The sequence below is a fragment of the Muscardinus avellanarius genome (genome assembly GCF_963383645.1).
Source record: "Muscardinus avellanarius genome assembly, chromosome: 14".
Lineage (NCBI taxonomy): Eukaryota > Metazoa > Chordata > Mammalia > Rodentia > Gliridae > Muscardinus > Muscardinus avellanarius.
Window position 1 is genome coordinate 9,511,993 of NC_137800.1, and position 23,276 is coordinate 9,535,268.

A 23,276-nucleotide genomic window follows, 5' to 3' on the forward strand; every position below is an offset into this window, starting at 1 on the left:
ATGACTAGTATCTTCCTGAAGAATATTTCTCTTGTTTACATACATTTATTTATCATTCATTCATTCATTCATTCATTCATTCATTCATGGTTCTGCGGACAGAACCCGGAGGCATTCTACCTCTTTCATTTTGAAACGAGGTCTTACTCGGTTACTGAGAGTCTCACTAAGCTGGTGAGTCAAGACTCACGCCTGTGATCCTCCTGTCTCAGTCTCCCAAGTACTGAGATCACAGCCCCTGCCGCCATGCCCAGTTCTCTTGTTTACTTTGGGTGAATTATGTTGGGTTCTCCAACTTTATTTTGGACACCCATTACATTTCTCTGTAAGCACAGTTGCTGGGGGTGCTGACCCACTCTCCCTCCGCTGACCTCCTCCTCGCCCCTGGCTCCAGAACCTCCAGCAATAAGAAACTCAGTAGCCAGATTGAATATCAGTCTAGCTACAGCCAAAGTTATACTAACTTGAAAAAACCTATAAAGAAAATTTCTCAGAAGCTCTCAAAGATGTATGTATAAAAAGACCCAAAATATAAAAACGCATTAAGAACAAGGGAGTAGAGAAGACTCTTTAGAAGAAAATATAGCACATGGAGGGAAGAAAATATTGGAAGAAAAATGGTTAAGAACTTCCTATATATAAAAAAAAGAACTCTATAAAAAAGGGGGAAAGAAGAAAGATCGCTGATTGAAATTCCTTAGAAAATGTCCACAGAAAAGATAAGAAAAACCACAACTTGCTGAATTATGTTAAAATTGAAGACCTTCAAAGTCTAGGAGAAAATTCCCAGAACAAAGGAGAGAAGTCCAATTGATGTCAGACTTTTCAAGGGTGACGTCGGGGTGACGCTAAGCTGTTTTCAATATGTTGAAGGAAAAAGTCCATCTGAGCTGAGAATGTTTTTGCCCAGCTGAGTGCTTGTTTAAGGACAATAAAATGATTCTCAAGCATCTGTTGTCTCGGAGGAACTCACACAAAGGATCTCTTTGAAATGAGTCTTGGCGGAAGTATTTTCACAAAACAGAACATGTGCGGACGGCACCGAGAGATGTACACAGGAAGTGGAGATGAGCGAATAGCTGGAGACCTTGTGGTTTTTAAAATGAGCATCAGCAAACTGGGGGAAGATCAGAATAAACAAGCTTGGAAGACAATGGACCATAACCAGAGAGGCAGGTTCAGAAAGGCTGGATGTCTGTGTACTATGCCTACACTTCCTAAGGTGAAGGCTTGTGGTCATCAAACCTTGCATAAACTGGGTGGATTTCAGATAAGGGCTTAGTAGGATAGTGGATGTCAAAGAAGTCATACAAGATGCCCTGGTGTTTGTGACTGAGTTTTAAAATTTGTAACATTTAACATATGATGGGGCACGCCTGTAATCTCAGCACTTGGGAGGCCGAGATGGGAGGATCGTGGGTTAGAGGACAGCCTCAGCGAGTAGTGAGACTCTTATCAACCTAGTGAGACCCTATTTTAAAACAAAAAATTAAAAATAGGGCCGGGGGTGTAGCTTGTAGGTAATATGCCCTGGGTTCAATCCCTAGTACCGCTACACACACACACACACACACACACACACACACACACACACACACTGTAACTTTGGATAATTGTTGCAGTGGCTGTCCCCGAAAGGCTTACATCTCAAGGGCTTTGTCTCCAGCCTGTTGTGCCATTGGGAGGTTCTAGAACTTCAAGAGGCAGGCCTAGTGGGAGGGAAGAAGGTCACAGGGTGAAGGGGATATGGAGACCCTTTGCCCTTCCTCTCACTCTGCTTTCCTGCTGCCAGGTGGTGAAGAGACATCTCGGCCATGAGCTCCACTGTGACGCACTGTGCACCAAGACCCAGAGCAACAGCGCCACGTGGCCATGGACGGAAACGTCTGAAACGAAGCCAGCGTGAAGCTCTCCGCATTTTAACTTGATTAGCTCGGGTATCCTGTCACAGTCACAGAAAGCTAACTGTCACAATTTGCAAATTTTCAAAGGGTGGGATAGCCTCACATTAATACAAACCATGACGGCAGTAGCAACTGCGTCTGAAGTTGACACCTTCTGCAGACGCTTGAATGGCTTCTGAGCCCAGCAAGTACTGGAGGCAGGTTCACAGGATTTAATCTTAAATCACTCATATGAACTCAGGGTCTGTTATTACAGAGTTCTAAATTCCTTCTTTCAGGGCCATCCTTTAAAACATTTGAAGTATCGTTATGCCTGTTAATCAGATTGATTTAATCAGATAGATTTAGGTTTTAAACACAGAATGTCAAGGTCTACAGCGAAAATGTGCAATGGACACGGTCATCCTACTATACCTTCGCCTCCAGTCCGTTTACTTTTTTGTAGGTCTCGGGATGGAACCCAGAGGCATTCAACCTCCGAGCTACACCCCTGCTCTATTTTTTATTCTTTATTTTGAAACAGGGTCTCATACAGTCCTAACTTTTACAAGTTAGGGATGCTACTGGGTATTTTCCTTTAAGCAAACAAACAAACAAACAAACAAAAAAACCCTCATTTGTTTTATTTATTTATTTATTTTTTTTTTGGCACTGGGGATGGAACCCAGGGGCATTCTATTTCTGAGCGACACCCCCAGCTCTATTTTTTTTTATTCTTTTTTTTGAAACAGGCTCTCCCTGAGTTGCAAAGGGCCTCACTAAGTAGCTGAGGCTGTCCACAAACTGCGATCCTCCTGTCTCAGCCTCCCAAATGCTGGGATTACAAACGTACACCACCACGCCCGGCTGGTTTTATGTGTTTAATACTGAGCTTTCTGAAGCCACAGGAAGAAAGAAGAATGTAGTTCACAACACTGAAAGTATTTACATGATCTAAATCAATTTTTTTAACTTCCAAAATATTTTGATAATTCAACCCCAAACATATTTTTAACTGTCATTTTAATGTACATTGTATTGCTTTAAAATAGCCCATTCATGTATGTACACAAATTCATCAATGCCAAACACAGTGTCATGCACTGACACAGTGTCATGCACTGGGCTGTGAACAGCAAGAGAGGAAGTGGGGTGGGGGCTGGGCGAGGGCTGGATGAGTGCTGTGTGCTGGGTGCCTCTGTCACCCTGAACTTCGTCATGATGTATGATTACAATGCACCAATTTAGCCGGGCGTGGTGGGCACGCCTGTAATCCCCGCGCTTGGGAGGCGGAGACAGGAGGATCGCGCAGGTTCGAAGCCAGCCGCGCTGGCTTAAGAGACCCTGTTTCCAAATAAAAAGTATAAAATAGGTCTGGGAGTGTAGCCCGGAGGCAGAAGGGCTTCCAGGAACCCCAGTACCACCAAAAAAGAAAAAAGAAAGAAAGAAAAGAAAAAAAGAAACGATGTAACTCAGGAGTAGAATGCCCTTGGGTTAACTCCTAGTACCACAAAAACAAAAACAAAAACAAAAAAACAATGCACCAATTTGAAAAATAACCCAAGGAGTATGGAGAATCTAGAAAAATAATACTGTAAAGAAGGAAAAGTTAATGTTAATCATTCAGTATTGAGTTTCCTTTCAACTGCTTTCATTGATATCATCAGTTAACACAGTTTTAAGTAGTCTACAGAACAGAGGCAGATGTCAGATTTCTTAGGTCTCTTTTCTGCCCCTGCGCCTCTTGGGTATGCCCTCTGGCATCTCTATGTCTTGGAGAGTTCATCTGTCAGAGGCAAAGACTGTTGCCCAGCTCATGGAGTTGTTGTGTGTATGATGTGAGTTCAGTAAACGTTTATGAACATTAACATACTTACTACTGATGTAGAGATTCTTGACGAAGCTAAGAATCTCTGGATCTTATGCCCACTAGTTCAGATTTTTCTCAAATCTCTTCGCTAACCTAAATCCACGGCCAAGGTGGTACTCAGAGAAACCCTGGCCATGAGAAGTGTCATTTCTGTTTCCTGTCCCAAAGTAGAAATTCTTGTACATTAAGTTTAAAGATCACCAGCGGAGTTACCTGAATCTGCATTTTAAAGCCATTTAAATAAAGCACGATTCTTTTTAAAAAAACTGAGATGTGATCAACACAAGGTGAAAAGTACAGATTTTAAGCACTGGGGACAAAGAGCTTTGACAACTGAATATATCCATGTAACCAAATGTAGAACACGTCTATCCCCTGCTGAAAATTCCCTCTAGCTCCTCCCAGTCAATTCCCTACACTGTCAAACATGTCTTCTCGCAGCCGTCAGCCCTGCCTGTTTCTGTCTACTTGGGTTTCTTTTGCCAGTAGCCTCTGGATTTCATACTCATGGTTTTATACAGTAGATACGCTTGTCCTGGGCTTCTTTTGCTCAGCCTGAGGTCTTTGAGACTCATTTTCACGGTTACATATATTACCCAGGGTGCTTTCATTTATGGAGCATTTTAGCAAGCAGAGGAAAGAGAGTCAAGATACAAGTTTTTCATTTGGAAGACCTAAGTTTAAACCCTGACTTTTTTGGTTATCCAACCTTGCATAAATTATGTAATTCAGTGCTGGCTTTTTAAAAGGACAAACCCTAACTTCCTTAAGACGGCTATAAAAATACTCATCTAATAAGGTGGTTGTAAGTTTGAGATTAAAATAATAAGAACATGGTGCTAGAAGCACATAAATTGTTCAGAAAAAGGTCTGTTCGAGGGCAGCTGCAAATGTTGGGTGTTTTCTCCTCCTATGTCTACAGCAGGATGGGAAGGAAGAGAAACTGGCTTTCTTCATCAAATATGATAACCCTTATCTTCTCCCCTATGATATGATTTTAGGGCTTAAAAACAATTAAAGTTAAAAATAGATAATCAGAATTAAAATATACAAGCAAGAGATTAGACAAAGATGAGAGCGACAAAGCTGTCTTGTCTGTGCACTTAACAGTGCAAATCCTAGCCAGATGTGGTGGTGCACAGCTGCAATCCCAGTACCTGGGAGGCTAACACAAGAGGATTACAGGTTTACCAGCAGCCTCAGAAACTTGATGAGATGTCATTTCAAAATAAAAAAATAAATTAAAAAGGGCTGCTGTGTGGCTTGGAAGCAGAATGTCTCTGGGTTCAATCTCCAATACACTAAAATAAAATAATAAATAAGTGTGAATCCTGACCATTGTCACTGTCTTTCCTCAGGGAAGATGTGTGTGCACTGTGAGGTCTGACTGTGAGACCTGACCATGAGGTTATGCTGGAAGAAGACTGAGAAAAAAGGAATTAACGAAAAGAAACACCCCCTGACCACTGCCCTGCCCAGAGATGACCTGGCCACTTGCTCACCAACCATAATAACCAGTGGCTCACACAACTACTCCTGTACCCCCACCTCTGCACCCCATAAAAAGCCCCCAGCCTGTAAGGAGGCAGACTTCTGACTCGTGAGCTCTCTCCCCGGTCAGATGCCTCTTCCAGGTTTTATTCTTAAATAAAGCCTATTCCCTGCTGTTGGGCTGTTTTCTTTGCCAACAGGCAAATATACTCCAACAGGATGGAATTAACTTTAGAGGTGTAAAGATGGACATTTATGCGAAGATAAAATATCATGGTGTTGTTCTTCGGCAAGACGTTATGATTCAAGCAAACGTCTTTTCCAAGAGAATGACGCGGAGCCAGTATCTAATGCCATTCAGACGAAACTCTAGACAGAAAAGCATCGGTTTTTCTGCCTGTTCCACCAGCTCAGAGAAATTCTTCTTATGAATATTAATCATTCCAAGACATGGAAATTAAATAACTTAATCATTTCTCATGATTTGTGCTGTTCTTCAAGAAATATGGACTACTATAAAGAGCTCATTTGGGAATGAGAGCGATATTTGTATATTTAGACATCTTGAAGAATAGTGACACTTTTATCATCTAGTTTTATGCGACAGTAAAGATTGCCATTTAGCTGAGACATTTCTACATTGATAACGCTTGGACTGAGCAGCTTTTGGTGAAAAAAGTCCTGAAGCAATCATCTTGCTTCGTGTGGTGAAATTTATATGAATAGAAATAGATAATAGAAGTCAGCTCCTTTCCAACTATATCCAAGTAGGGTTGACCTTATAGAAAGCTGATTGTAAAATACATTTACAAACGATAATGAACTTATTAGCAGGCGATAGCATAGATGAAGATATAAAAGTAGTTTCTCTCAAATAAGATGTGCAAAGTTAAGAATAACAAAAATGCCAGGGGTTAAATGAATACTTACATCTTTATGGTGGTTTTAAATTTCATATTTATTTTTATTATCTATAAAATAATCATATAAAATAGTAGGGTGGATATTATACTCTATACTTTATAGATAAAGAATCTTGAAATAAAGTTTGGGGATGACTGGTATTTGAAGAAATGATTTTTGCTAGATATTATCACCGCTTCAAAATTGTATGGCCACTTTACTGTTTATGAACACACATCACCTGTTAAGGCAGAGATTCAAAGTATTTTCATCTGAAAACAAAGGAATTCATTGACTCCCACAGCTAAGGAAACCAACAGGGATGAAATTAGACAATCTGACTTCACGTTGCTCAGGTTTCTTGCTTCCAGTTCTCGATCCTCATTCCTTCCCCCTGCAGACAGCTCCTTCATGTAAATAGTACCAGCATCCCCAAAACCATTTACTTGCAGCTCCCAGTTATAAGCACTGGGGACAATCACCCTTATTGATGCCAAGTGAAAAATCCTGTGGCCCCATTTGGGTCACACACCAATTCTTCACAACCAATGTCTGAGATATGAGGTATGGGGAGCTCTGATTTTCCCATGAAGGACCCCTGTCCCAAAGGGCTAGTTGGGGACAGAGCATATGAGTGACCACATGTGGTGGAAGAGGAGGATGACTGAAAAAAATAAGGCTATGTAGGCAAATAATAAGGGTCTTCTATATACTGTTAGATAAATAAACAGGCAGCTTGCTGGAACATATTAGAACACCCAGAAACAGATATGTATATGCCATAAATCATATATCATACCAATCATTGTTTTTCAGGAAATTCAGATAGGTGGGGGAAAGATGATCTCTTTGATAATAAAGGTAAAAACTGAGCTGATGATATTGTGAAAACATCAACTCAATATTTGCTGAATGTAATGAAATGGATGGATGGATGGATGGATGGATGGATGGATGGATGATGAGGCCTACAATACAGTCAGTTCAGCTGCTTATAACTCTGGGACGTTGGGATGGTAACTTACATCTCACAGTTTTCAACTTTATTCCAATCCCTCCGCAGTAGAAGATTAAGTGAACACAGACATAAATGAAAGTACAATAGCTCCGGTAGAAATACGAGAAGAGAGCACAAATGTAATAAAGGTATGCAAACTCATATCAAATAAATGCAAAAGGCCCACTGGGAACCATGCATCCTGATGCTTTATTTCGGTGGGGTTGTAGGGATACTTACACATCATGGACTCAGATATAAATCGGCACACTGTCCTTGAAAACTGACTCAGCAGTGAGCTACCAAATTTCATGCTGATATCTCACATCTAAGAACGGCAAATCTACAAGTTACAGATGTGAAGTTATTGTGATTTTATTACCAGGATTCTCCTCTAGAGTTGCTGATTGAAGGAAACCCGTAGAGCCAGCCTAACATCTAGAAACAGGGAATCACTAGACAAATTACAGATTGTCCAATGAAAATACTATGCAGTCGCTAAAAGTAACATTTGGAAAAGAATATTTAATGACTCAACATGTTCTCCATGCCCCTACCATCTTCTATCCCATTAGGATGTATGACTACAATGCACCAATAAAAACATTTTTAATAAAGTTTTTTAAATATTAGTTCATCATCTATTAGAATTTAAAGCATCAATAAATTTTCAAATACCAAAACAAAATTAAAACCCAGAAGTTACAAATGGCAACTGGAACAATTTCTTTTCAGTAGATAATCTGTTTTTTAAATAATCTTTTTTTTTTTTGTGGTACAGGGGATGAAACCCAGGGGCATTCTATCCCTGAGCCACACTCCCAGTCCTATTTTTCTATTCTTTATTTTAAAACGGGGTCTCACTGAGTTGCAAAGACCCTCACTAAGTAGCTGAGGCTGTCCTTGAACCAATATCCTCCTGTCTCAACCTCCCAAATGCTGGGATTACAAGCGTGCACCACCATGCCTGGCTTTAAATAATCTTTTTTTTTTTTTTTTTTTTTTGGTGGTACTGGGGTTCCTGGAAGCCCTTCTACCTCCGGGCTACACTCCCAGACCTATTTTATATTTTTATTTGGAAACAGGGTCTCCTAAGCCAGCGCGCACAGCTGGCTTCGAACCTGCGTGATCCTCCTGTCTCCGCCTCCCAAGCGCGGGGATTACAGGCGTGCGCCACCACGCCCGGTTTAAATAATCTTTTAAAAAAGGAGGTTGAAAGTTTTTCTAGCCTAACATGGAAAAATGCTTCCAGATAGTCACCAACTATGATCTGTGATATAATAAATAAATATCTGATCTCTGTCCCTGAATTCTGACATGGGGCTCCTAAAACCCTGCTAATTTCCTGATATATAATGGTTGTAGGAGAATCATTCTTTTCAAGGGGGTGGCTCTTGAGGGATTTTCTGGGTGAGGCTGGTCACCTAAAAGTCCAACTCATGCTGAGAAGTTTGTACTTCCAGCCCCAGCTGTACCCTCTGGGAAGTAGAGAGGAGCTGGCGATGGAGTTAATAATCACGCCTATTTGAAGAAGCATTTTTGGAAGTCCCTGAAGGACAGGTTCTGAGAGCATCCACGTTGGCCAAGCCATCCCAAGCCATCCCGGCTAGCTCCGTGTAGGGAGTCTAGGACACCACAGCACCGTGGAGAAGCCTTTGGGACCCTTCTGGACTTCACCCCATGTACCGATTCATCTGGCTACATCCTTTATGATATGCTTTATTAATCTAATAAGGTGGTAAGTGTAAATATGTGTTTTCCTTAGATCTGTGAGCTAAGAAGGGAGGGTCATAAGAACCTCCAAGTTGTAGCCAAGTTGTAGGGAACTTTCCACTTGCCTGGAATCTGAAATTTGGGGCAATCTTGTGGGACTAAGCCGATAACCTGTGGGATCTGACACTATCCACCTGTAAAGTGGAGTTAAATTGTGGGATATCCTGTAGCTATCACCAGAGAATGGGTTGGCATGGAGGGGGAGGGAGCACCCCCACATCTGGTCACAGAAACGTTCTGACAGTTGAGCCTGCAGAAGGAAAACATAGTCTTTCCCCCTATTTCCCACACTGCTTGCATTCATTTTCTAGCCTGAACCTCATTTTCATAGTCCAGGAAAACTGATACACCTTCCCCTCTTAATGGTGGGTGTTACTTCTGTGTGGTTGGAAAATAGATTGTTTTCATTTTGTGGCTTTGTTTTATAAAAATTCTTCAGGACTCAACATGCATTCATTTTGAAACAATCACTGAAATAAAAGCAGTTTTATAAAATCTATTAAAAATGCAAAGGGCATTGTAAAAAAAAAAAAGAAAAAATATAGGGGGAAAGAACTCATATGAAAATTGTAGTTACCTCCGGAAGATGAATTTTCGGCAACATTTTTCTTCGCTTTTATTTTTCCCCATTTTCAAATATTTCATCTTCCAGTCTCATTTTCCTTTCTTCCTTGCCACCTTCTCCCCTTCCAAGGTAAGACAGAGATTGCCAATTAGAAGTAATGGGAATTACTTTATTTTTTTTTCTAGCAAGAGATTTCTGCTCACCACTTCCTCCTTGCTGCCTTGTGCACGATGAAGTCAGTGATAACAGTGGGTTTCAAAAATCGAGCAGGCCACTTGCTATGTTGTTTGAAATACAGTGTGGCAATGGGATTAAATGTCTCCATTTAAGACTTGCCAGAAAACCAGAAAAGAGCCTCTCAGAAGTCAAGCTTTCTGCCCTCTCTGCATGGCGTACACATACCTGATGCTCAGAAAATCCAAGCGTGTGGCTGTGTCCTCCTGGGAGAATGTTTGTCCTCCTGCTGTGTCACATTACCTGAGTCACAAAAGTAGAATCCAGAGCCTTTATGACCTCCACTGTCCCCATCCCTAACGCGAAGAAGAGTGCCAGGCCGGGCGGTGCACACCTGCAATCCCAGCACTTGGGAGGCTGAGACAGGAGGATTGCAGGTTCAAGGCCAGTCTAGGCAACTTTGCCAGACCCTCAGCAACTTATCAAGACCTGTTTAAAAAAAAAAGGTCTAGAGGCATAGCTCGGAGGTGGAAATCCCATTGTTTCAATCCTTAGTTCCCCCCCCCCAAATGAGTTTATCATTGCTATCATTGATACAATAAAGTGTGTCAACTTAATAGTATTTCATCAGACAGATTTTTCTTCTGTAATATGACCTGCTTTCACTTACCTACAGAGGATTAAATGTTTAACTTGATAGTCTTGAAGGGAATTGTCAACATTATTCACCAAAAAAACAGAAAGAAATATTGAAGTCTGTATAGTATTAAGATTGTAATGTGAGAAGAAAGAATTTATTGAACTCTCCATTTTCTTGTTGCTAAAAAAGTGAATGGACTTGATACCAACGTAAGCTCTACCTTATTAGTTTAAAAAAAGATTGTTTTTTGTTCTTATTAACAAGATCCACAACTTTTCAGTTAACTTACTTTTAATTTTATGTTGAACATGTCTTCACTTTTTTAGATCACTGAAGTAGAGAGACAGCCTAGACAGACCCAAAATGACCCAAACAAGAGCTACTGGCAACTTGCACGGAATCTAGAAACATCTTGTTTCTTTTCGCTGGTCTGCCTTTTCTCGAATGCTATAGAAGAGCCAAGTGACCATAGAGCAAACAGGCCTCCCCCGAGGTGGATTTAAGAGCACAGGAGTGATCTGTACCCACACAAATGACCTGCCTTTCCAACTAATGGGGCAAAGGTGCTGGGTCAAAGGGTTTCCCTAGCCTGACCTGTTGAGATTGCTTCATAGTACATGACTTTTGTCCCCGATGTCTTCATTAACTCACGTCTAAGATGCCAGGGTGTGTCAATGTCAAAATGTTATTTTGACATAGTTCAGCTCTTGAGTATTTAAAAGGGATAAGATTTCAGGGGAAAGAGCACGGGCTTTGGGTAGACAGACATCACCATGCGGTGCTTGCTGAACGTAATGAAATGAATGGCGGAAGAAGAGACGGGAGTTAGAGTCTCATTCTTGCCTCTTACAGCTCTGGGATTATTATGGGATAATCACTTATCTCTTACGACTTCTATTTTCATGAGATGCTTGAAGGATAAGTGCAAAAGAACTCTATAAAGCACCGAGTAAATGATATACATTAAGTGCTCAAAAATTGCTCCACTTTGAGATGATGGTCACATTTCCTGTGGGCTTCACCAACATGGCAAGAGAAAGCAGTTACTTTGCACTGCATTATCAGAACAACATGCCCTAATTCCGTCTCTAGCTGGAGCCTTTCCCCTGTAGATCCATGGCAAATATACTCCCACTAGAGAAGGTGTGGCTCCGAGACCATTACCAAAGCCAGTGCCACCAGTCAAGGGGAAGACTTCTCCCTCAGAGGACAAGACCAGCCTCATTAAAGTCAGAATTGCATCGCCACTGCTAATCAATTCAAACAAAGAAATGTTCATTTTTATGTGCCATGTGCCAAGAATAAAAAAAACAATCCAGGACTTGGATAACAGGAAACATGATCGTTGTCATTCTCTAAATGGTTACTTCTAGCATTTGTATTTACTGCCATCGGCATCCTTTTAAAATTTACCTTAAGAAGAAGGTGGATTTGCCTCTGGAGTGATTAGTCTCAGTATTTCTGGTTCTATTAGGCACCGACGGGCCTGCAAGTTTGGCAGAAACCTGTTTAGCTGAGTGCGGCTCTCTTCCTCTATTCTATGGCTTTAGAGAATCTGGTGCCATTGGTCAAGACCGACTATGCATGTGAAATGTTACCCGCTGAACCTCGGGAGCCCTATTTGAATTCACAGCCTGCTGCACTCAAGTTTCAGCTTTGGGAAGGAAATGCACAAACGCCAGCCACCAGCACCCCGGCTCCCTTCTGAGCTGCAGAGATGGATGGGGCAGCCAGCGTAGCCCGCTCAGCTTCAGCTCCCAGCATCGCAGGGACGCGGCCTCCATCCTTTTTACTTATGAGCCTGGAAAACAGATTAAGCCGTGTCCGCATCGTATAAGGAAAGAGAACTCAGCAACCCATTCCCAAATGGTGGCAGTTCCACAGACCCAAAGAAATTCCTGGGAGTGGAAAAAAACTTAAAGCATGCTCAGGATTTTGCTGCCAGTACATATGGAGCTGGTAGGCTTCTGCTGCTTTCTTCTGCTTCTTTGCTTGTTTGAATGACATGGGAGGAAGGCGCACCCCCCTCATTGGAAGCAGGTGCATTAGAAGCCAAATGGAATACAGCAGGGATCCCACTCTGAGCGCATCCAGGACCAAGCAGCCGACGACCTAACCTGACTGTGTAATTCAAGCCAGTAGTTTGGTTCAAAAGGTGTCTTCTTTTTATTCATTCTCTCTCTCTCTCTCTCTCTCTCTCTCTCTCTCTCTCTCTCTGCTTAATTTGTCTTTTCTGTGTGATATTGAAGATAGAACCCCAATGCTTCATGCATGGGGGGAAAATCCTCTACCACTCTCCCAGCACATTTTAGTTTATTATTATTATTATTATTATTATTATTATTATTAATTATTACGGTACCGGGAATGGAACCCAGGGACATTCTACCTTTGAGCTACACCCCCAGCCCTATTTTTTATTCTTTACTTTGAAATAGGGTTTCACTGAGTTGCAAAGGTCCTCACTAAGTAGCTGAGGCTCACCGAGAAACCGATCCTCCTGTCTCAGCCTCCCAAATGCTGGGATTACAAGCACGTGCCACCACGCCCGGCCTAATTTATTTTCAGACAGAGTCTCACCAAATTTCCTGGGTTGGCCTGGAACTCACAATCACCCTGCCTCATCCTCCCAAGCACCACACCAGCTCCAATTCAATTCCTTGGTAAAGGAACATTCTGTTTACATATAATTGCCTAGAAATATTATTTATTTTCTTCAAAGTGTGTCTCATCACCTACTTTGCTTGAAACTCCTGACACTCACCATCTCTCTTGAATCTTTTCACTTTTGAGAGAGACATAGTGTGTTGGTCAGCTGTCTATTGCTGTAAAAAATGCCTGAGAAAGCCAGCTTGCTAAGAGAAAAGGTTAATTTCAGCTCAGAGTTTTAGAGGCTTTGGGCCTGTGGTCCCGTGGTACGTGATGGCAGAAAGGCCCAAGCAGTGGTTCTGTCCCATCCTGGACTGGAATCTCCAAGACTGTGAGCCAAAGTAAACCTTTTATTTTTATAAAGAAATTATCTCCGGTGTTTCATTATAGAGAGGGAGAACGAATTTGCACACCTAGCATATGAAGAAAACCATCAGAGTGTATATTACAGCACATCTAACATCCCCACTAACAAAAGGTCAGTCTCTGTGACAACCCCACTAACAAAATGTCAGTCTCTGTGACAACCAAAAATGCTTCCACAAACTTCCAACACACCTCCTGGGAGAAGTGTGCCTTTGGGGGGAATGTGGGAAGAGTGCTAGCATCGAATGTTTACGTCATCCCTAAGTGCATGTTAAAGCCCAAACACCTTAGGTGAGCCTTAGAGGGCACAAGAAAGACACCAGGTCAGGACTGAGCCAGGAGTGCCATGTTGACCAACCTCTTTGTAAAATTCCTTAAGAGACCTTCACAACTAAGGGGTTAGCAATGATTTTGTTCTGCATTGTTTTTTAAATTGGCACATTATAGTCATACATCTCAATAAGGTACAAGATGGTAGAGGCATAGACGCAGTGCACACATCACTGCTTGAGTCCTTTCCCACTTCCCACCAGGTGAATCGTCAGGTCTCTTCTTCCTCCTCTTCCCTCTCCCCATCTCCTCCTCCTCCCCACTCCCCTCCTCTATCTCACTACCCTCCCCCCTCCTCCTCATGTTTAGCTTGGTGATTGACTTTGATATGCTTGTGATTGTACATCATGTGCATTTGGGAGTTTCCTTCTTCTGCCCTCCCATCTCCCTCAGTTAGTTGTCTTTGCTCCTCTAAGATTTCTCCTTAGTCTAGAGTTCCTCCTATGACCCGTTTTCTCCCTAGCTTCCGCATACTAGGGAGGGCATCCGATTTTTTATTTCTTGTGACTGACTATTTCACTTAGCACAATGTTTTCCAGTTCTGCCTTTTTAAAAAGCAAGTTTCTCTCTCATCAAGAGTCCCTAATTATTGGTTGCTTTGAAAATACATAGATTAATTAAAAGTTTAAGGTTCAGTGATAGAGGCCACCACTGGATGAGCCCATCTCGAAATGACTGTTCACATCTCTCCCTTCCTGCTGGTTTAAAAATACAGCACCCAAATTCTGAGCTCTCTACAGGGTGTCATTAGATGAATAATCTTGTCAGAACCGAGTAGAGGCTCCTTCCCCTAGCCGCTCTCCCACCCCCTCGTTTCCTCTCCACAGCCAGCCCTCCTCCCTCTCTGGAGTTGATCCCAGAGTTCCCAATGTGGGATCTGGAGGTGGAGGCAGGACGCCATGGACTGTGTGCCCGTGAAAGGCAAGTTTAAGCATGGATGCTCCATCCCTCTGAGCCTCGCTAATGATGCATACTTATAATGTACCAACAAAAATGTGTTTTTAAAAAAGCCAGAGTGGGATCCTTGTTAAAAAAGAAATTGCACAGAAAAGAGATAGAAACTCTATTCATTGGTGCAGGTTTCTGGAATCTTTAGGAAAGAGAAGGGATGGAGACTCGATGGGATCATCAGGTCTCTTCTTCTCCTTCTCCTTCTCTCTTCTCATCTCCTCTTGCTCCTCCCTTCCTCTCCTCTCTCTCTCATTACCCTCACTTCAGAATCCAAGGATATGGAATATTTGCACTCAAGTGGCCTCTGCCTCTCTTACAATCTTAGTTTTCTGCAATTTTCAGAGCTAACATGTTTTGAAAGGATGCTAGAAGTTGGAGTTGTTAATAAAACATGATATCTCTTATTTAGTGGTTGGGAAATGATAGTCTTTATAATGTTGAGTCTTTTTTTTTTTTGGTACTGGGGGTGGAACCCAGAGGCTTTCTACCTCTGGGCTATCCTCCTAGACCTAATTTATATTTTATTTGGAAACAGGGTCTCACTAAGTTGCTGAGAGCCTCACTCAGTAGCTGAGGCTGGCTTTGAACCTGTGCGATCCTCCTGTCTCAGCCTCCCAAGCATGGGGTTTACAAACGTGCACTACCACGCCTGGGTTTAACATTGAGTCTTTTTTTTTTTTTTTTTTTTTTGGTACTGGGGATAGAACCCTTTTACCTCTGGGCTACACTTCCAGACCTATTTTATATTTTTATTTGGAAACAGGGTCTCTTAAGCCAGCGCGGCTGGCTTTGAACCCGCATGATCCTCCTGTCTCAGCCTCCCAAGCGTGGGGATTACAAGTGTGCGCCACATGCCCGGTTTTAATGTTGAGTTTTTTATGGACACATAATGTCCAGGCTTGCTTGCTTGCTTGTTTCCTTCTATACTGGGGTTTGAACTCAGGGGCATTCTACCTCCGAACTACACTCCCAGCCCTATTTTAGTGTGTTATGCTTTGAAAGAGGGTCTCACTAGGTTGCTTGGGAAACTCACCATGTTGCTGAGGCTATTTCTGAACCTGCCATCCTCCTGTCTTAGCCTCCCAAGTACTGAGATTATAGATGTGTGCCACCATGCCTGGCTATGTCCTGGCTTTTTATAATGAAACCTCAAGCAAGGTCAAATGGGAAACAGAAAAGTGCCCTCTCTTTCCCTACCTCTCCAGCCCCACTGCGCTGCCATGATGGAATCAGCTCTTCATAATTCCTTCACAGGTCTCCACTATAGTCACTCATTCTAAGGTGATGCCGAGCAAGGTGGGGTCTCATTCTGGGGTGACCTAGCCTGGCCTTGGTATGGGGGCTTCAACCCCTGTTACATGAGGCCTTGGCTTGCATAGGCCATTGTGTGAATTCTGGACTCAAGTTTTTTTAGTCAAGGGCTCTGCTACACTTTCATTTCACAGGATACCCCTGGATTTTCAGGTTCATCTTAAATGTATTTGTCCCGGGCTTCAGACGTCCTTGCTGCAGGGTGATCTGGGCAGCCGACCCACTCCCCTGCTGGCCACATGCAGCCCACCCAGCCAGAAAGCGCGTCCCTGGCCTCGGGGGCTGGTGCTGTTTTGTAAAGCAACCTACTCTTCTTGACAGCCACTTTTCTTTTTCTCTTCTGAAAATTGGACTGAGTCGATTTTCATTTAAATTCAACCAAGCCTTATGAGATATTAATAAATGTGAGGTACCATAATAGGTGCCGCAAGGAACATATAGTTTTATTCACGAGACCGTAAGCACCTTGGACAGAGACCAGGTCTTATGATCCTTGATTCCTAAGTCCTCGCATCCTGCCTGGCACATAGCAGGGATTCCATGAGTATAATTTAAAATGAACAATAAATACTTGTCTCAGAATAATTCGTTATCAAAAAGGACGGTTACAAGGCAAATCTGAAAATTATAAGTCAAGGCCGAATGTGTTATGTTTATAATACGGAGATAGAAGATGTGATGGAGGAGACCCATAGAGCAATAACCTATCACAAGGCTTAATTTAAAAAAGTTTTATAGAGGGTAGTCCATGAAGAACAGGTTCATGGTGGAGGAATGAAAGGAGGAAGGAAAAATCGGGTCAAAGAACATTCTAGATGGAGAAGATGATATGAAACCATATCATGAAGGCTTTGTTAATACAGAAAACTGGTATGTGATTTTAGGCAGCGTATTAGTCACCACTGGCTGCTGTAACAAAGCACCACTGATGGGTTGCTTAAGCAATAGCATTTTCATTTCTCACGATCTTGAAATCTCGAAGGCTGAGACTAAGGGAAGGGCCATGTTCGTCTGAGGCCTCCTTCCTGGGCCTGCAGATAGCTGCCTCCTGCTCTGTTCTCAGGTCGTCTTCCCAGGGTCCGTGTTTGTGTCCTCATCTTCTTCTTTTTCTTTTGTTAGATATGCTTTTGTTGGTGCATTGTAGTCTCACATCATGTTTTAGTTCAGAGTGATAGAGACATTCGTGCACACAGCTCTTGGCGAGCTACCCTCTGGCTCCCTCCCCACACCTTCCCCTTCCCCATACATGATGTTGAGATATGTACAAAAGAAGTCTCATTTTCTTTCAAGGACAACTGGGTCACACTGGTAAAGGCCTACCCTAATGACCCTGGTCTAAGTTAATTACCTCTTTAAAGAGCTTGTCTCTATGTTGAATACATTCATAGGTCCTGGGCTCTAGGACCTAGCTTAGCAACATAGCCCATGGCAGGGTGCACAGTAATACATACAGAGTAATTATATGCACAGTCCCTGGGGTTTGAATCCCTGCTCTTCCACTTTGCCATCTGCAAAGCCAGGATCGAGTTATTTAGCCTCTTATGGGCCTATTTCCTTAACTGTGGAAGGGAGTAAGAGTGGTCCCCTCACTGTAGGGAAAAATATCCTCCAGGAGACCTCTGAGAGGAGTAAAAAAGGTTCCTGCATGTGCCCGGCACATAGTAGGTGGTCATTTACTGTTATCTGCAGTGTTAGTGTGACTGGAGTAGAAATGCAAAGGCTGATAAAATGCTCAGAAGCTGCTTTCTGACTTCAACCACAACACTCTGTGGGAGCGCGCTCTTGGGACATTTGGTGTGGACAGATCATGTCAACTACATGTCTGTCAGTGAGACTCACTGGGACTCAGCTTCTTCGTCTGCTCTGAGGCTTAACAAGGTTGCTGTTCAGTCCTAAAAGTTTATGAGTGTTTTTATCATCCATAAGTTGAAATGTGAACTAAATATGGGAGGACAGAAAGAAATGAGAATGGAGGGACGGGACAATGCAGATGAGGGAGTCGGTTTTCTAGGGAGCGAAGAACTTTTGTGGAGTTCTGAACAGAAGAGCATTTAATAAATTTACAGTTTACAGAAAGGATTTGAGGAGCACAGAAATATATGTTAGGGTCATTCACCTCACCTGACTGCAACAAGCTGTCCCAGGTAAGTGATGATTCAGATGTTTAAAATGTGTAATGTCCAAATACCACTGTTAACGAACTGAGGTTAATTTTAAAACTCTTTCTCACTGGTAATGTAAAAATCCAAATGTGAATCCTAATCATGTCCTGCAGCTAGTAATATCTACAAGGATCTCAGCTATTAAATATCTCATTGACCAGGGTAAGAAATACTTCATATGAGAACTAGGATGATTTCATGGTAAGCTGAGTCACACAGGGTCACAGGCAGAGGTGATAAAACGTGATTTTTCTTAATATACTTAATTCAGGGATTTGGAAATTGGACACTCAGATTTTGGATTCACCTGACCCTTTTCTCAGAGTTCAAGGTTTTCATTCATTGATAGTTTATTCCCTTGATGAATACACTTATTTGAAAAATAGTTCTACTTCCTATAATATAAATTTTCTACTTGTTGCATTTATTCAACAATTATTTATGACTGCCTTCTACACCAGCCCCAGCACTCTTCTGGGCAAAGTCTCTATATTCTTAGAGTATATGATTTAGAGGGAAAAAGAGACATATAAATTACATTGAAAGTTCATTTTTCAATGTTGTTTTAATGCAAGAATCTCACAACCAAAGCTACTCAATCAAAGCTACTTTGAATGCAGGAGGGAAGGAGCCACATTGTTGGTCCTTCCCATAAAACCCCGGTGTACAGCTTAAAAACTAGTGTCATAATCCTTTATCAGAAACATCTCTATTTTTTGTACTTGAGATTGAACCCAAGGGCATTCGTTCTACTTCTGAGCTACACCTGCAGGCTTTTTATTTCTTATTTTGAAGCAAGGTCTTGCTAAATTGCTGAAGTTGGTCTCAAACCTGTAATCCTCCTGCCTCAGCCTCTAAGTACTGGGATTACAGGTATGCACAACCCTGTGTTCAGCTAGAAACATCTTATTTTATAGCTACATTTATTGGACAAATAATTTCACAGAGCACCAGCCATCCACGAAGCACCATGCTATGCTTTCATAGGGCACTGCGTTTTAATTTTAGGTGGCAGACAAGAAGATAAGTGTATCAACGCGATAGCTACAAGAAGGTGACATCTGTGATAAAGGAAAGAAGACCCATGCCAGTGACCCAGAGTGACGAGATAAGAAAATGAGGAGAATGCATTGCAGGGAGGGTGGCGGGTCTTGGCTGAGAGGCTGCGGAGAAGGGTCCCGCGGCACCACCCCTCATTCAGCATTCTTTTGAGGGCTGTGGCTCCGTGCACCGTGATGGCTCCTGTCGGATCCCCACTGAAGCAGCCTGTCTATATGGCGTTGTTCAAGCTGCTCCCTGGCCCATCCACGGATTCCAGAAGATTCTAGTCTCATCGGATCACTTCCTTTCCTGCGCTAACTAGCCTCCGTGAGTTCTGTTCTCCGTGATTGAGATGCCCAGAGGTTGCATCATGGACTCCAGGCGTGTCTGTTCTCAGCAGGCCTTCAAGAGAACAGAATACGAGGACTATGGTTTTTAGTCTGGCTGCTTCGGAGTGGAAGAGTAGGAAGAAAGAAAACAATTTCAAAGTCTTAATTTGTCAGCCCAAGGCAAGGTCAGAAAACTGGGAACTTTCTTTGATTTCGATGGCTGTGCTGAAACAACCATTTGTCTGTACCACAAACACAGAACAGAGAGTAGCCGGAAATCAAAGTACAGGTTTATGCCCACCGGTTGTCAAATTCCACGACATTGCCTGATTTGTGTCTGTGAATAAAAAGAGAAATGAGACACCAACGAGGAATGAGTAGGATCTTGGGCATGTGAATGGGGACAAAAAGAGAATGTTGGAGATTTCATATTCCCAACCCCCAAAGACCTGAGGATCTCTGAGCAGTGAGTTATCTGTCTTCCTTATCTCTCTCTACAGTTGTTTGAAGACCTCTCAGTATCTTCCTGAAGATTCCTGACCTCTTCAAAGGACCCCAGGTCTTTTCATACCCCCACCCCTTGTTATCTATAGTCTACGACTAGACCCAGAGCCCAGCTGACCCTGGCACACCAAACACATCAACCCGAAGAAATTGTTTATACGCCAACAATTTGTATGAGCCTTTATTTATGTAGACATAAACATTAAAAATGTCTTTGTTTTCCACATATCTTAAGGTATAGCAAAGTCTCTAGGAAAAAAAATTAATGAATGGCTCATTAAAGTCCCATTTGGCCTGTATCACTGAGGAAACTTGAGGACTGGCTGCAGGTAGACAGGTCCCCTGAAGGCCTCCGCCAGTCCAGCTTTGTCTCCATCTTGCTTGCAGTTCTTGGGCAGAGCATATAGGGATTGCAACATCCTGAGATAACAAGAAGTGGTCTCACACTACTGGAGCCGTGCAATCATTTCTCCCAGAACAGGATGCTCTGAAGTGCTTAGGCTCAGCAGAGCAAGTTGCACCCAGGGTGGGATCCCAGAGCTGAATGCCTTCGGGATCCCTTAACTGTGGTATAATGTGGGCTACGTACAGGCGAGATGCATCTGTACCGTAGCTTTCCTGAGCCTTGTCAAACTGGCCCAGAATGCATGCCAGGCCTCTGCTCACACTCGATGTCTATATATTGAATTAGTTCAACATGTTGTGGGTGTGTCCTGAGCCAAATCTTAAAACCTCTGTACGGGCAGAGGTAAGCCATCATAGAGAGCCCCAGGTTTTGAGGGAGCAAGTACACAGAGGGAAGGACACGCATACGGATTTGGCTAGACGTTCCATTAAGTGTGCACTTCACAGAGTCTGGACTTCATGTCAGCTTGAGTGGTCCAAAGTGATTCTAGCATCTTGCTCTTTAGGTAGAATGAAACTGAACTCAGAGGTAGCTTGCTGTGATGGTTAACTTCAGGTGCCAACTTGACTTGATCAGGAAACATCTAAGATGGCATGACTTTGGGTATGTGGATGGGATGATCAGCTTATGTTATGACAGGCTAAAGGGAAAGTCCTGCCCTGAATGTGAGCAGCACTAATCTAATAGGTGCTGGATCTGATCAAAAGGAGGAAGCCATGTGAATCGGGCGTGGTTCTTCCTGAGAAAGTGCATCTGCCTTCACCTGGGTGTCAGCCTTCAGCTCTTCAAACTGGATCTTCACCATCTTTTCTCCAGAGGTTTCCTGGACTTTCCATATTGGACGGGGGCTGCAAAACCAGTTGCTTTAATTCTGACAGTCCAGCTATTGGACGGCTCTATCAGCTGCTGGTTCCTTCAGCTCTCTGTGTGTGGGCAGCCACTTGGGGCTACACTACTTTGAACTGTAAGTTGACCCGATAAATCCCCTTCTACCGTATACACATCCTATGAGTTCCAGTGAGCCCTGACTAATATATTTGCTCTAAGTGAAATTGCTTTTCCAGAAAAAACTTCTTTAGCAAAATGGACTGGAAGGCTACCAAAGTTTTAGAGAGAAAGGATGTAGGAGGGTAAATTGTGACCAGTCCACCTACCCAACCTCTAACATTATTAACCCCAGGTTTGGAAGATGAGCCCCACATCAGTACATAGATAACTGAATCAGAGTATCGACATCTTAGAACAGCTCTGGTTGGAACGGATTTTCTTTAGGCCAAGGACATTAGTGGAAGATGCTTTTGCTGACATGATCGCCCTGGATGTCAAACAGCAGTATGGTATTGCCAGAGATTAGGTGGGTGTGGCCCAGTGAACAGTTAGCAGGGCCACAATGGGAAGAAGACACCTGGATCAACAGGAGTCTTTACTATCTGCTTGTCTAGTCTCTAGACTCAAAATTAACTAGTGTACTAGTGTCGTATTTGATCTGGGTAAAAGAAAGCTTTAGGACTGATGAACACAGGCCTAGTTTAAGGCTGCAAATAGAGTTCCAGATTGACTCTCTCTCTCTCTCTCTCTCTCTCTCTCTCTCTCTCTCTCTCTCTTCCTCTCTCTCTCTCTCTCTCTCTCTCTCTCTCTCTCTCTCTCTCTCTCTCTCTCCATTTCCAGATAATTCATCTCACAAAATCATCAGAGCCCTCTTTATGAAGGTGCAGTTGGAGCCTTACCCACATTGCCAGTATCCCTGGCCACACCCTTCCCCCAAAAAAACAACAAAACAAAACAAACAAAAACTACTAAGGCCACTTACTAAGGAATCTGTGCATTAGAAAAAGAAGACACCTGGATATTCTAGTGATTACAGAACACTGATATGACAAACCTGGACACCCAGGACATCACTTCAGGCCACCAGTTATGCTACAGAGGTTAAAGGAGAAATGTAATTTGGGTTGGAGTCTATGTTGTGAAGAGCCCAGCAGAACTCCAGAGCCATGATTCCCCACTCCCTATGTGCGCAGCTAGAAAGAAATCCTGGCTCCCTAATCCACTTATGAAAGCCTGTTATATTAGAAATAGCTAAACTGAGAGATCCCGGAACTCCAATTCTCCTTAAATTAGTTAAGCCAAATGCAAATGTGCAAAACTGTCAAGGTCAATGTTACTATCAAAGACTTGAAAGACAGGGCTGGTGGCTGGTGGCATCCTGTCATTTAAACTCACCAGACTGACCTGTAAAGAATGTGGATGCATTCTGGACGGAGGACAGATGGTGGTAAGGTGAACGGCAGCAGGTGTGGTCCCCACCAGCCATTCACAGCTACTCGTAAGACTTACAGTGTGTTTCATATTGCCAAAGTTCAGAGAGCCCAAAAGAAGTTTGGATTCATGCACAAAGGATCCTGAAGGAATCAGATTTCTCAGGGATAAATATTTAGTCATCCCTCAACATAAAATGAAATGTTTGCTAAGTGCAAAGTAAATATGGAAGGGGCAGTACAGGGAGGAAGCAATAAATAGTTCAGTGTTGAAGCTTTGACCTGAGAAGACTTTGGAATGTCCTTATTTTAATAAAAGAGGGGTGTGTGTGTGTGTGTGTGTGTGTGTGTGTGTGTGTGTGTGTGTGTTTGCTGGGGATTGAATCCAAATATATTCTACCTCCATCCCTTTATTTTTTATTTTTATTTACTTATTTTTTTGGTGGTACTGGGGTTCCTGGAAGCCCTTCTACCTCCGGGCAAAACTCCAGACCTATTTTTACATTTTTATTTGGAAACAGGGTCTCCTAAGCCAGCGCAGGCAGCTAGCTTCAAACCTGCGCGATCCTCCTGTCTCTGCCTCCCAAGCGCGGGGATTACAAGCGTGCGCCACCACGCCTGGCTACCTCCATCCCTTTAAAATTTTTGTTTTGAAATGATCCCTTGCTAGGTT